The sequence below is a fragment of the Stegostoma tigrinum genome, chromosome 31 (assembly GCF_030684315.1).
Source record: "Stegostoma tigrinum isolate sSteTig4 chromosome 31, sSteTig4.hap1, whole genome shotgun sequence".
In the NCBI taxonomy this organism is placed as follows: Eukaryota; Metazoa; Chordata; class Chondrichthyes; order Orectolobiformes; family Stegostomatidae; genus Stegostoma; species Stegostoma tigrinum.
Window position 1 is genome coordinate 38,769,653 of NC_081384.1, and position 13,143 is coordinate 38,782,795.

General features: G+C 44.1%; 1 protein-coding gene across 3 annotated transcripts in view; it reads right to left on the bottom strand.

The window, feature by feature from the left end:
- Positions 1-13,143, bottom strand: part of kcnh6a (potassium voltage-gated channel, subfamily H (eag-related), member 6a) — a 220,707-nt gene that overhangs the window by 99,080 nt on the left and 108,484 nt on the right. The window lies entirely within an intron of this gene.

Genomic DNA, 13,143 nt, shown 5'->3' on the forward strand with positions numbered 1-13,143 from the left:
TCAACAGTTTGTAAGCAGAGGGAGGTAGTGGTTTGGATTCTTGTGAATGAAGGAGGGTGAGGTAGAACAAGAGGGAAGGTCTGGTTGGGATAGGGTAGAGGATAGAAGAGATTGATGACAAAGACACCATGGAACAACAGTGAGTGGTAATGGCTGTGGTAAAGAAAGCATTAGTCCAGAGTCAATGTTAATGGCAGAATATTCAATCGCTTTGCCTGAAAGCAAAAATACAAAAATGAGAAAAAGACCACCACTTAGCAAAAGAAATCAAATCAAAATGGTAGACAAAACTCATGGTGTAAAGCTGTTGACCTCAGTGTGGAGTCCTGAAAGATGTAAAGTGCTCAAACAGAAGAAGAGGTGATGGTTGAGTTTTATTGGAACACTGCGGCAGGTCGAGGACTGAGGTGTGAAGTAAAATGGCAAGCGACCGGAAGATCAGGGTGGTGCTTAAAGGTGAAGGTGGAGGTGTTCCACAAAGTGGTCGCCCAGTTGGTGTTCTATTTATCCAATGTAAAGGAAACCCCATTTCAAGCAGTGATGGGCATTGACTCTGATGACATTCTGAGGCAGAGGCAACCTGCCAGACACAGACACAGCAGAATATAATGACATGATGAAGACTCCCACATCTGCATTTTCTGTAAAGAGCAGGACACAAGAGGAACATAATGCTCAAGGTTAACACAAACAGGCAGAAAGGGAAGGCTAAAAAATGCTTGCTGATGTTTCACTGAGAGAGCATGGCAGAAAGTGACACAGAATGAGAGAGGGAGAATGAGAGAAAAGGAACAGATAGCAAAATAGGATAGTGATTTAGTGATGCTGACAGACGAAAAACAGATTCAGAAAATGCTGGGGGAGAGAGAGAGAGAGAGAGAGAGAGAGAGAGCAAAGTAGAGGGTAAGGTAGTGAGGTAGAAACTGCTGGGGGACAAGAGAGAGAGAGGTTCATGGGCACAAAGTGACAGAGCATGTGAAAGGCGCACAGTCAGATTAAGTGACAGATAGATACAAACATAAAGAGGCAAGTGTAGCTACAGACTGCATTCAAAAACATTGCATAATCTCCAAATCCAGTGCTGATGATTGATATCTGGTACCTCATCGCATATTCAGAGGTGAGCTAAGGTGTTGGGTGTCTGAAGGTTATTTGACTCTTGAGACCATCGCTGTTGAACCCAAGCCTGTTTACAAAAAGACATGCATACACACAGTAATCAGGAGCAACAAGTCTGGCTGATACTTCCCTCTCTCACTCAGTTGCACCTGTACACAGATACAACTGCAAAATAGCCCCAGTTCACTCTCATTTATCACACTCACAACTCCTGTGTCAGCTGGACAGCTTGGTTTCCTGGGACTCCTGCTGTGATGGTGGCTGGAAGCTTAGCAGTGTAATGCTACAACCTGCCTGAGCAATCCTAGATTAGGAAGGAAGGATAAAAAAAAGAGCATCAACCAGGCTTGGAAGACTGCTTGACTGTGGAATGCATCACATCTGCATTCCTAGTCATTAATCTGTAACACTACAGCAGTAACAGAATTTCAGGTGATGCTGGTTCAAGCTGGACTGCAATGCCCCCTGTGGTTGAATTGCCTGAAACTCACTGTCGAGAATGTCAATAAAGTGTTTGGGATGGGGCAGGCAGTGGGATGTTAGGTGGGGGGAACAAAATGAATGATCTGGCCAGGTCATCGCTCATGGGAAAAACATGAAATTATCCCAACTCTGTCTGAGCTCTATAAATTACAGCATCAAATTCCCTCAACATTTCTCAGGGAACCCTGATATTCCCCTGATGCAATGGCTGGTCAAGCAACAGTCACCTCAAATACTTGCATTTGTGATGAGTACAAATACAGAATTCTGTCTGAAGTCAGACTCACGGCCTCTGAAACAAATACACAGTGCACACAGCAAGAACTCAGTAATGGTATCCGTGACAAAATGCTTCATACTCACTGGTTTTAACTTCTGTTTCAGACTCATGTTGAGTGTGGAGCTGCAAAGAAGAGAGGAGGAAATGCCCAGCTCTGAGCACAGCCCAGTACACCAGAGCTAAGCACTCACTGTGCTGGTGGCTATGACAACAGCTGCACTCATTGTTTTTTCTCTTTCTATTGATAGTCCTGACGGTTCCGACACACAGTCTGAGATCAACAGCGAAAGCGCCAGCTCTTAAACTCTTCAGAGCCCATCAGCAGGAATCTGAAGGAGCACATTAAAAGCACCGAGTGTGTGCTGTGCTATCTACTTCACCCCAACTCTCTTACAGATGAAAAAGCCCAAGCCAATCAGAGCCCGATCTCCAACTGCACCTCACTTGTTATAAATGTGCATATTCTACAATGTACATAATCCCCACTGTAATGTACACAACTGACTGTATCACGCACTCTCTGTAATGCACACACAAACTATAATATGTACTCCCTTAAATATACATGCCCTGCAACATACACATAAATCCTATAATGTACATATACATTGAAATTGTAGTCAAATTTGGTAATATATGCATTCCTTAAGCTTTGAAGTGTATACACTGCGTTATACAAAGTATAAATCCTCAAATGTATATGCACATTGAATGTTTACACATCTGTTAATGCACACAACTCTAAGTCCAGAATCTCAGACACCTTCACTCTCTGTTTCAGTGTGATGAACTGCTGGTGATTCTGAACAGTCAATGATGCTGAGATAATTACTGCTGCTACCCAGCAGAGGGCGATGACAGAGCTGAGCTGCTTCCCTTGATTCTGTTGGAAAGAATGGAGCTCCACAAACACAAGGCTGTTCTCCCAACAGCTAGAAAGCAGAGTGTGGGCTCTGCTGGATGGTAAGTACAACTCAAATAGAAATATAGGACTGAATGCAATTGAATCTTCATGAGGTGGGGGCAAGCGAATGTTGGGGTGTGTTGAATTGGAATGTTATCCACAGCAGAACTGGGATGGAGCGGTCTTCCTGTTCCAAGGAGATGGCATATTTTCCATCAATTAAAGGTGGTTTTTCCTCGTCTACTCAACCCCAGGAAGTACATGCTCGGCAAACATGAAAACTGGAACTGGAGTTGGCCAGAGAATTCCCACCGGCTTACCACTCCCTGGGTGAAGGCATTTCTCTCATCTCAGTCCTAAGTGGCCTAACTCTGTGTCTGCACTTCCCTCCCACCCCCAGCTTTGGATTCGCCTGGTAATCAGGAACATCCTTCCTGTGTTTAGGATGTCTCAGAGAGGGTGTGGAATAATCTGAAAGAGGAGAGTGATCAGCCAATGATTGGTGCCAATGATGGAGATAAGGAAAGGGATGAGATTCTGCAGACAGAATGTAAGAAACAGAGCAGGAGATTAAAAAGAAGGTCCTCGAGGGTAGTAATATCTGGACTATTCCCGGTGCCACATGCTGGTGAGAGTGGGAACAGGAAGATGGAGCAGATGAATGCATGGCTGAAGAGCTGGCTGAGGGGGCAAGGATTCACACTTGTGGACTATTGTGATCTCTTCAGGGATGGAAATGATCTGTATAAAAATAATAGGTTTCACCTGAGTTGGAAGTGGGCCACTATCCTTGTTGGAAGATTTGGTGGTGCTACATGCGAGGCTCTAAACTAGTAAGGGGGGGAGTGGGAACCAAAGTGATAGTGAGAAATGAGAAGTAAGTAGATAAGGAGAGCAAGCCTAATAAGGCACACAGGAGATTGACAGAGAACAAGGTATGATGATAAATTAAACTGTAATTATTTCAATGCATGAGGCCTAACAGGTAAGGCAGATGAATTCAGGGCATGGTTGGACACATGGGGCTGGGGTATCATAGCTATTACAGAGATGGACAGGACTGACAGACTAATGTTTCAGGGTATAGATGCTATAGATAGGGGGTGTAATAGAGGAGGTGGGTGGTGTTTTTGTTTGGGGAAAACCTTGCAGCTGTACTTTGGGAGGATATTCCTGGGAGATGTTATACAGGTGGAGCTTAAAATTAATGTTGTTGTGATTGTATTATATACCCTGCCCCTCGCACCCTCTCCAATAGTCAGCAAGAAATTAAGAAGCAAATATGTAAGGAGATCTCAGATATGTGTAAGATAAATAGGATTGTAATAGTGGGGGATTTTAACTTTCCAAACGTAGACTGGGACTGTGACACTGTTAAGAGCTTGGATGGGGAGGAATTTGTTAAGTGTGGGCACAAAATCTTTCTTAATCAATAGGTGGAAGTACTTACTTGAGAAGGAGAAATTCTTGACCTTCGCTCGGGAAATAAGGCAAGGCAAGTGACTGAAGTGTCAGAGAGGAGGCACTTTGGAGCAAGTGATCATAATTCTGTTAGTGTTAAAATAGTAATGGAAAAGGATAGAACTGAAATTAAAGTTCTGAATTGAGTGAGGCCAATTTTGACAGTATGAGACAAGAACTTTCAAAAGTTGAATGGGTAGGCTATTCACATGTAAAGAGATGGTTGGGAACTGGGAGGCTCTTAAGAATGAGATAGTACATGTTCAGAGACAATACATTCCTGTAAGTGTGAAGGTCAAGGCTGGTAGGCGTAGGGGATGGTGGATGACTAGAGAAATTGAGCCTCTGGTCAAGAAAAAGGAGGCATTTATAGTATGGACAACAAGAGATTGAGTGAATCCCCTCAAGAGTATAAGGGCAGTAGAAGTATACTAAAGAAGGAAATCAGGAGGGCAAAAACGGAACATGAGATAGCTTTGGCAAATAGAGAAACCAGAGATTCTATAAATACATTAAGGACAAAAGAGTAACTAAGGAGAAAATAGGACCCCTTAAAGATCAACAATGCCATTTATGTGTGGATGCATAGGAGATTAATGAGTATTTTGTGTCAGTATTTACTGTAGAGAAGGTCATGGAAGCTATAGAACTTGAGGAAATAAATAGTGATATCCTGAAAAATGTCCATATTACAGAAGAGGAGGTGCTGGAGGTCTCAAAACGCATAAAGGTAGATATGATCAAATTCTTCCCCGAACCTTGTGGGAAGCTAGGGAAGAGATTGCTGGGCCCCTTGCTGAGATACCTGTATCACCAGTCATGGGTGAAGTGCTGGAAGACTGCAGGATGGCTAATGTGGTGCCATAGTTTAAAAAAGGCTGCAAGGAAAAGCCAGGGAGCTATAGATCAGTGAGCCTTAGGTTAGTGGTGGGTAAGTTGTTGGAAGGGATTGTGAGGGACAGGATTTACAAGAAGATGGAAAGGCAAGGACTGATTAGGGATAGTCAACATGACTTTGAGAGTGAGAAATCATGTCTCACTAACTTGACTGAGTTTTTTGAAGAGGTGACAAAGAAGATTGATGAGGACTGAATGGCAGACATTGTCTAAATAGACTTCAGTAAAGTGTTCACCAAGATTCCACATGGTAGACAGGTTAGTGAGGTTAGATCACATAGGATCCAGGGGAACTAGCCAAGTGGACACAAAATTGGCATGAAGGTAGGAGACAGAGGGTGGTGATGGAGGGATATTTTTTGGATTCTAGGCCTGTGACCAGTGGTGTATCAAAAGGATCAGTGCTAGGTCTACTGGTTTTTGTCATTTGTATAAATGATTTGAATTTGAACATAGGAGGTATGTTTGGTAAGTTTGTAGATGATAATAAAATAATTGGTGTAGTGGACAGTGAAGAAGGTTGCCTCAGAGTACAGTGGGATCTTGATCAGATGAGCCAATGGGCCAAGGAGTGGCAGATAGACTTTAGATAAATGTGAGGTGTTGCATTTTGCTAAGGCAAACTGGAGCATGACTAACCTAGTTAATGGTAGGGCCCTGGGGAGTGTTGCTGAACAAACAGCCCAGGGATGCAGGTGCACAGTTGCTTGAAAGTAGAGTCGCAGGTAAACAGGATGGTGAATAGGGCTTGCCTTCATTGGTGATAACTTTGAGTATAGGAGTTGTGATGCCACGCTGAGGCTGTACAGAACATTAGTGAGGCCGATTTTGGAACACTGCATACAATTCTGGTTGCCTTCTACAGGGAGGGAGTTGTTAAACTTGAGAGGGTGCAGAAAAGATTTACAAGGGCATTGCCAGAGTTGGAGAGTTTAAGGTGTAGCAAGAAGCTGAATTGGCTGGGCCTTCTTTCCCTGCAGCGTTGGAGGCTGAGGGGTGACATATAGAGGTTTATAAAATCATGAGGGGCATGGATAGGGTAAATAGCCAGGGTCTTTTTCCTAGGGTGGGGAAGTCCAACACTAGAGGACATAGATTCAAGGTGAGAGGGGAAAGATTTAAAAAGGACCTAAGAGGTAACTTTTTCACTCAGAGGGTGGTGTGTGTGTGGAACGAGCTTCCAGGGGAAGTAGTGGAGGCTGGCACAGTTACACATTTAAAAGGGCATCTGAATAGGAAGGATTCAGAGGGATATGGGCCAAAAGCTCGCAAATGGTTCTAGGTCAGATTGGGATGTTTGGTTGGCATGGATTAGTTGAACTAAAGGGTCTGTTTCTGAGCTGTATGACTCTAACCTTGGGCTCTAGCCATGCCCCAGACTGAATCAGCATGAGGGGCCATGATGGAGAGCAAACGGCTGAGATGGCATGTGGGATTGGTTGCCATTTTTAAAAGCTAATTTATGTGGAATAAAGGGAGAGAGAATCAGCCTGTGTTGGTGTTGATGTCACTGTACATGGGACACTATGATTCAGCAACACATACAGAAGCTATTGTGATCGCTGCCCATATCTGCACATGGGCAGATAGTGGCAATTTCAGCTGTCGGAGTGATTACTCAGGATACTTCAATCTAATTTGTTCATTCACTTTAACCAGGTCTACCTTCATGCTGTCGTAATTATGCTAATTTAAATTTTAAAAAAGAATCTTGGACCTACTTTTCACTCTTGCTAAAACCGAATGTAAAATTGAAGTGGATTATGGTCGCTGCTACCTCCTGGTACTTTCACTGTCAGATTATTAGTTAATCCTATCTCATTGCAATATCAGATCCCATGTAATCTATTCTCTGGTTGGCCCAAGAGCATGCTGTTCAAAGATACTATAGAGATTAAAATGTCTAGGAACTCCTCGTCTAGTCGACTTTTGCTCATTGACTACATGTAATTAAAATCTCTCATGATTGTCACTGTGTCTTTCTGTGCACTAATACTATACCTTACCATGTGGTTATTGCCTCTGGTCCATCTACCCCTCCCAGAAATGACTACTTGCCTTTATCCTTTTTCATTTCTCCCCAAACACTTTCCACATTTTAGTTTCCTGATTTTAGTTGATCCTTCTTTATTGTGTTAACATCATCACTAACTATCTGAGCTACACCTCCACTTTTCCTACTTTCTTGTCCTTCTTAAATATCCTGTATCCTTCAGATTCAGGTCCCAATCCAAGTCATCTTGCAGCCTCAGTAATGGCTTCTAGATCATACTAATCTAATCAATCTGCACCCTCAGTCTGATGAAGGGTCTAGGCCCGAAACGTCAGCTTTTGTGCTCCTGAGATGCTGCTGGGCCTGCTGTGTTCATCCAGCCTCACATTTTATTATCTTGGATTCGCCAGCATCTACAGTTCCCATTATCACTGCACCCTCAGTTCATCAGGTTTCCTTTGACTGCAAGGCGCATTCAGATACAGAGACTTTAGATTTATCCTTAGATTCATTTTGTAAATTGTCATCTTACCCATCAGTGTACTTATAGATTTTACTCTTTGTCACTTCCAGTTGCAATCTGTATATTGATTCCCATGTTAATAACTTTCTCTAGGACCGTGGCTCTACATTTTAATGTACAATACCTTCCCAAAGTTGATCCTTGTCCCCACTGATCAGTTTTAAACTCTTTAATATTCAGTGTATAACCCTCTTTGCAATAGAATGAGTTGCTTTAGTGGTCATGAAGTTGCTAATTAAGGGCCTTCAAGCTGGAAGGCCACTCTACATCTTCCTGCCAGTTTTACTGCGGAATGAGGGGAGTGGAATCTTGTGAAAGCAGTGAGATATCTTACCTGAATTTCTGCTGGTCAAACAGCACCCCCTTGCCTCCACATCTGCCTTGGGATGGTATTAATTTATGCTGGGCTGCATTCTGAATTTCCCCAGTGGAGAAACTTCCCTCAGTGCTGAGGGAATGCTGCTCTGTCAGATGTGGTAGGGTTGGCATTGCTTTGCTGACAAAGTTACACCGATGATGTGAGAGTAGCTCTCAGGAAGTTCTCAGCTTACCGAACCCTCTCACATTCTCACAGCCGTGGTCAAGGCCTCAGATTACCACTTGAGGAGGTTCCTACCTGACATTCAGGCCCCAGAAAGGCTGCACTACCCATGACTCCTTCTTGCCTATGAGGTTGCAGGTTGTGGGTTCAAGTTTCACATTACAACAGTGATCATGTTTTCAAATACTTGATTGGCTTCAGGCCATCTTGAGGTGGTGTAGCCAAATGAGAGACAAACAAAGGTTCATCCCATTGTGTTAGAGCCTAGTTTGCTCTCATGCCATCCACTTGCTGCTCTGGAAAGGACCTTAGGGTGAAGAGATCACCTCTTCTGGGGAGGTCTACTGCATGGGTCCAGCATTTCCTAGTATTATGCCTTCTCTTCAGTGAAGGCTGGGGAAATCATTTCACTGGTTTACAGCCTCAGGGCAATTTGCCCCAGTCACAGGGCAATCAGATATAGCTGTATTCTTTACAATGCACATTCCGAGAACATAGAACATTACAGCACAGTACAGGCCCTTCAGCCCTCGATGTTGTGCCGACCTGTCATACCGATCTGAAGCCCATCTAACCTACACTATTCCATGTACGTCCATATGCTTGTCCAATGATGACTTAAATGTACTTAAAGTTGGTGAATCTACTACCGTTGCAGGCAAAGCGTTCCATGCCCTTACTACTCTCTGAGTAAAGAAACTACCTCTGACATCTGTCCTATATCTTTCACCCCTCAATTTAAAGCTATGCCCCCTCGTGCTCGCCGTCACCATCCTAGGAAAAAGGCTCTCCCTATCCACTGTATCTAACCCTCTGATTATTTTATATGTCTCAATTAAGTCACCTCTCAACCTTCTTCTCTCTAACGAAAACAGCCTCAAGTCCCTCAGCCTTTCCTCGTAAGACCTTCCCTCCATACCACGCAACATCCTAGAAAATCTCCTCTGCACCCTTTCCAAAGCTTCCACATCCTTTCTATAATGCGATGACCAGAACTGTACACAATATTCCATATGCGGCCGCACCAGAGTTTTGTACAGCTGCAGCATAAAAAGCGAGGTTGGGTGAACCCATGGCTGAGTGACAGGATGCACAGTGAGAGGCTCTTCATTGCACATCCATTCCATTTGTATTGTCAAGCATAGACTTTAAAACATGGCTCTGAACCATGGGAGATGGATGTGGGGGAGGGGCAGAGTCCCGGGTCAGTGATCAGGCCTCTGGCCATCTCTCGAAGTTGAGCTGGTGTATTGGTGTGATGCACTGACTGACACGTCTCATTCTCTGTCACAGAATTACGCCCACACAAAGACTGCAGCAAAACACTGATCTCACCCTAGTGTTAGTCACAAATGTAACCTGAGTTTTTATGTAAATTCGACAGGGAGCAGGGCAGCACTTTCGTAAGGCAGAAAGAACTACTTTTAATTGCTAGGGACTTCAGTTCTGTGGACAGAGTAAATCTTAGAGCAGAGACAGGAGATATTTCATCAAGGCTTGTAAAATCACCGTGGATCTTTGACAGAGGCAATTGATTGTACGAAAGAACGGGCTGTTTCCCATGTTACCGTAAGCTATAGTCTAAATGTCTACATTGGCTGTAGAGTACTTTGGAATATCTTAAAGATGTGAAAGGTTCTCTGTAAATATAGGTCTTTCTTTTTACCTTGAATTTATATTAATTGGCTAAAGGGGCAAAGGTGAGCTGAGGAAGCTTGTTAAATGCAATGAGTTGCTATGATCAGACATGAATTACATGAAGGCAAAATCAATAATAACTTTAAAAATGAAGTGATCAATACTTGAAGAGAACACATCTGTGCCAAAATGGGAGTATTCGCTAAATCAAAAAGCCGCTACAGGCATTATGTGGGATTTTATGGAATGTGAACAATTCTGGTACTTATTGCCCATCCCTAGTTGTCTCTTGAGAAGGTGGTGGTGAGCTGCCTCCTTGAACCACACAGTCCATTTGCTGTGGGCAGACTGTACTATGAGAGAGAGAGGTCCAGGACTTTGACCCAGTTATGCTGCAGGAGTGACGATATATGTCCAAGTCAGGATGGTGAGTGACTTTGTGGGGAGATGGTATTCCCATGTATCTGCTGCCCTTGTCCTTAGATGGAAGTGGCAATGGGTTTGGCAGGAGCCTGCGTGAATTGCTGCACTGTACATTGTAGTCAATACACACTGTGGCTACTGAGCATCGGTGGTGGAGATTGAAGGTGGGCTGGGGGTGTGTACTGCTTTGACATGAGTGCTGTCGTGGGTGTGGTACCCATCCAGGTGAGTGGCATGATGGCCTGAAAAGACTTCTGTTGTGCAATAAAGCTTTGTGAGTTTAACATCACTGAGATTAGCTGATACTGCAAGGTCACTGCCATTGAAGATAAACCTCATTACAGACAGGAATCAGAGACAGGTTTGGTGGAAGTCTAGGGGAGTGAGATAGGAATGTGGCAATCTACAAAAAACTCAGTCACAGCGACTCTCGTGATAAATAAAAGCCCTTAACTGAAGGAAATGGAATTGAAAATACAGCCTCCCTCATTCCAAATCCCAGATTCTGCACACAGGTGGCTGACGGGTCTTTCTGTGACTGGAAGCTTAAGACCAGTGGCACGGCTTCAGTGCTAGGTTGCTCGCGATTTGTAGTGTACAATAATGATCTCGACAAATGTCAGAGGCATGTCAGAAATTTCACAGACAATGGCAAATAGTGGCAATAGAACATCCTGGACATCCTGGCTGGTCAGATGAGCTGAACACTGGCAAATGGAAATTACTCTTGAGGCCATACATTTTTGAGAGTTCTAACAAAACATGCTCTCCCCCTGACACATGGAAAACACTCTCCCTGACACAAGAAACACATACTCTCTGACACACGGAATGCTATCACTCCCTGGCACATGGAACACACTCTCTCCCTGGCACACAGAACATGCTTTGTTGCTGACAGGAATTTGTGGAGAATCATTGGGCTGGATTTCCCCCAAGTCCACTGTGAACGCTTGCCCTGGTTGGATGCTGGTGAGTACGTGATAGGACTATAATGGGGTGCCATGCTGAGATGGTGTATTCCTGCTGACAGTTACTGACCAGCTTCTTGTTACATGGCAGTGTGGAAGCGATGTAGATAATTTATGGTGCTATTAGGAGTGATGTAATGGTACCATCTCCCTGGAGATGAACCGACTGCAGCTGACAGTGAAGGGCTCAGCATTAAGGTTTCCTTTCCCAAAGACTGGGCCCATTGTCACAAATGCAATGAGCTCGCCTACTCCTCTGTGATAGAGCCAATGGCTTGGCCTGTTGTATTAGTCTCAGTTCATGTCCCTGAGAAAGCCTCCATATTGAAATGTTGACGTGCTTTTTTTTGTCGACATGTCAGAGGCAATGAGGATGCCACTCCCTTCCCCATTAAAGGGAATGGATAAATCAGTGTAGTGTCTGCAATAAATCAACAGCTTTTTCCTCTTGGTCTATCTTGCAAAGGTGTGAATGGGCTCACACACCTTGTGAACAATTGGACTGGCACAACTGGTACCTTGGGGCATCTTGCGAAGGAACAGAGCAGGGCAGAGGCTAAATGTAATTCCCTGTCTCTGAAGGAGAGGATATACAGCTTGAAATTCAGATGGTATTCTGTTTCTGGCTGGTTTGACACAGTGGGGGCAGGCTGATCTGATGAAGGGGGCAGAATGTGAACAAACTCTGTCAGACAGACAGTTTGAGCTTGTGCAGGCTTATTGTCAGTGACAGGATTCCTGCTGGGGTGTCTCTCACTAGGTGACTCTTGGTAAACAGGTAAAACAGTGTCAGCACGGTGGGAGAGATGGTTAGGCACAAGGAAACAGGGCTGGAACCTAATGGAGCTCAATAACAACGGGCCCTCAAAGGAAAAGTAAAGGAATAAGTGCCTTAGAATTTAGATCCTTTACAGTCCCAAATACCCCTCCCAGTGCTGCCTCATTTTCCACTTCCAAGTTAGTCCCAAAAAACCCTCCAAGTACATTCCCATTGACCCCTCTCCTTCTAATAAAATTCTATGTACCCTCCTCCTGGTACAGTCTCATTACTTCTCTCTTCCCTGTGCAGCTCCATATTTCCCTCTCCTCCCACTACAGCCCTGTATACCTTTCCCCACCCTATGTTGATTCACACTTTAACTGGATGCCCAGAGTGACTAACCATTAGAATTTTAAGGGATGTGCCTGTAGTTTGATGATTCTCCTGCAGTCTGGTTTTACTTATTCCTGGGAATCCATTCATCCTGTATTTCCAGCAAACTGCGAGTAACCTTCTGTGAATGCCTCTGTGTGTTTGGTATTGTGAACATCAGCCAAGTGATGGATAAGGAGCAGCTGGCAAACTGAATTGGAGGATTCGAAATAAAACTCATCCTTCTCACACAGGGGATTGTTATTCAGTAAGATCCAGCTCCCTGCGGTCTGACCAGTATCATACCATTCCCACCCCCTTAGCCACACTGCTCTGCACAATCAGTCCCATGGTCACGGTTATTTTATTTGCTCAGAGTTGGTTACCCTACTCCATGCTGTCCCATCAATCGCTGCCTATGATGGCCTGTCTGAGTGTGTCAAGGGGCCACTCATTCACACAATCACAGAAATGTTACGGTATAGGAGGAGGCCACTCAGTCCATTGTGCAAGCACCAGCTCTTCAAACGAGCATCACTTTAAATTTATATCCTCTGATTCTTTTCCCATTCACAATCAGCAACAGGTTCTCCCTTTCTACTCTGTCTAGCTCACTTATGATTGTAAAAACCTATATCAAACCTCACTCTCAGCCTTCTTCTCTTCAAGGAGAACAGTGCCAACTTCTTCAATCTATCCTTGTCACTGAAGCTTCTCATCCCTGGAACCACTCCAGTAAATTATTACTGTTCCCTCTTTTTCTCCAGTGTGTTCCTGT